The sequence below is a fragment of the Orcinus orca genome, chromosome 1 (genome assembly GCF_937001465.1).
Source record: "Orcinus orca chromosome 1, mOrcOrc1.1, whole genome shotgun sequence".
Classification (NCBI taxonomy): Eukaryota; Metazoa; Chordata; class Mammalia; order Artiodactyla; family Delphinidae; genus Orcinus; species Orcinus orca.
In genome coordinates this window covers 105,213,124-105,215,601 of record NC_064559.1, presented here as the reverse complement: position 1 = coordinate 105,215,601, position 2,478 = coordinate 105,213,124, and the positions used below count along the sequence as shown (strand labels likewise).

Below are 2,478 nucleotides of genomic sequence, written 5' to 3'. Positions count from 1 at the left end.
ACGCTCCCTGCAGGGCACAGAGATCCAGGCAACAGCCAAGGGGCAGCTGCACTTACCTGAAGGGCCTTTCCCGAGGTAGGGGGTTCCAGCGCTCAGGCTGACCCAAGACCCCACTGCCCGCCAAGGCAACCGGGAGGAGACCGGAGGGCAGCCGGTCCAGGGGGATTCCTACTAGCACAGAACGTGTCTGGCCTGCACTTCGGGGGGAGCTGAATAAAACTCCTCCTGAAGCTTCTCTACAACCTGAAGAGAACGGATTTCAGGTTCCTGAAAGGGCAAGGGGGCGTCCCCGCGAGGACAAAGGCTTCCCCTGGTCTTGGAGGACAAGTCCCGCAGAAGCTGGCTTTGAGAGACACGCCAAACGAAAGGAGCAATCTTGAGTGGAGATGTCTGCAAGGAACTCTCAAGTGGTGTCGCCATTCTTATAGACGGAGAGAGAGTGAGAAACCCAACGTGGGAAAATGTTTACTGTGCACTTACGTATAGAATATACGATGTTATTACTCTTGCAACTTTTTTGTATGTTTCAAAGGGTTTTGGTTTTGGTTTTTCATGAATTTTTGGAACTCGAGTCCCCGATGCTCTTGGGATGAAAACTCTGTAAATAAGCCTTCGGGTTTGTAACATGCAGGGAGAAAAGAGCCGAGGCGAGATCTGGCCAGCCCAGGCTGTTCATTACATCTCACCTCCTCCAGCCGGCGCGATGTCAAGGATCCTGAGGCCAGGACTCACCGGCATTTGGGGACTCAGTGCAGAAGCTCTTCTGCATCTGAACCTTGAAGTAAACACAGCTCTAGTCGGGGCAGGAAGAGGAAGACTCCTGCCAGTGGAGATACTGAAGGGAAAAAAAAGGAAAAAAAAAAAGAAAAAATAGGCTTCCCTGACCGGGAATCGAACCCGGGCCGCAGCGGTGAAAGCGCCGAATCCTAGCCACTAGACCACCAGGGAACCATTGAGGGGCCTCGACTTCGACTCTCCAGATGAAAACTGTAAAAGTAAAGATTACACTTCAGAGACCCGGAGAGCAGGAACGGAGATTTCCCAGAAGCCCAGGGCTGAATGCAGCTGTGCAAGGCTCCCAGCCCTTGCCCGGCTGCTCATCACCCTTCACATCTGCAGTCTTGGGCGACGCTGTGGGCTCTGACACAGGACACAAGGTCCGTCCTGGTCTAGCTTCAGTGCTCTGTGCTGCCGAGCCAAGGTCATGCTCTCTTTCTGAAGCTCGGTTTTCTCTTGAGTCAGGTGCCGACTGGGATGTCAGCAGGTGATGGGCGGATCCGTCCACTTCCTGATGTCTGCTCTGGCTCTGGGGGCTCTCCTGGTTAACGGCACGGGTACGGGCTCCTTCCCCTCCGCGACCAGCTCAGTTAGGGGAGCCTGACATTGTTCATTTCCGTGTCTTTGGCTCGAGTCCCCGGTGCACAGTTGGGTTCGGTCTCTTTTGTTTCGTCACGCAAATCAAACTGTTGCGTAAGTGTGCCGAGATGGGGGAAAGCCAAGTGTGAAGGGATGAACTTGTGTGAAGCCAAGCCAGGGATGAACTCCTTGGTTTCCAGAGACATAACCCGCGTGCACATGTGCAAGAGATTTAGGCGCCTGCTTAGGAGGTGAGGGGATTTCCGGATGTAAAAATGAGCCGAAGTCAGCCTTGTCCTTTGCGCACTTGGGTCAGCTGGCTGTGGCCTGGACTCCGCAGTGACTCAGAGCGGAGAAAGGAGGGCTGGCTCCTAGCGCTGAGCAGGCTCTCAGGCAGCAACGGAACTCCTGGCCTGTCCCTTGGGGATGGAAAATGCAGCTGCGCCCGCTGCCTCAGCCCCTGCCTTTCGGCCGTTTTGCTTTTTTGAAAGGGAAGGTAAAAGTTTCAGAAAGGAAGAACGTCTGTTTCCGCCCGGTTTCGAACCGGGGACCTTTCGCGTGTGAGGCGAACGTGATAACCACTACACTACGGAAACACGGCAGGTGCTGTGGCTCAGTGACACATCCCTGAAATCCGTAGGTCCTGCCACCACTGCCCTACTCGCCAACTTTTTAAACTGAAGAATGAACCTTGAAGCCCCAAGACCTCTCAGGCAAGGACACTGCGGCTTCCTAGAGGCCCTGCTTTTAGGGTTCCGAGCCTGCCCCGAAGGGAGGACCCCCGAGCCTCCCACAGTCGGCCTTTGGGCTCCCACACCGACCGCAGAGTCCTCGGATCCACAGCTATGCCCCCGAGTGCAGGGGTCGCCCCCGCTGACTCCTCAGCTCCCAGGAGCCACGGGAGCCGGGGGTTCGCGCAAGTGCCCTTTGGACCTAAGGGGAAAAGGGAGAGAATTAGGTTCATTCGAGTGAGCTTCTCTCTCTCTGGAGCTGATCCTGTGGGTCCCAGCTGCATTTCTCCAAAGCCTTCAAACAGAATTCCTTTAATCCACACTTGACTTAGTCGTTTTCAGGGTGAATGCCAACTTGCTACAAACACCCTGTCATAACTGAAGGAGGAAA

At 55.0% G+C, this 2,478-nt stretch overlaps 1 non-coding gene across 1 annotated transcript; it reads right to left on the bottom strand.

Annotated features, from left to right (window-relative positions):
- Nucleotides 1-1,879: 1,879 nt before the first annotated feature.
- TRNAV-CAC (transfer RNA valine (anticodon CAC)) lies at nucleotides 1,880-1,952 on the bottom strand. The gene has a single exon. It is a non-coding gene; the product is annotated as a tRNA-Val (tRNA).
- Between the last annotated feature and the right edge of the window lie 526 nt (nucleotides 1,953-2,478).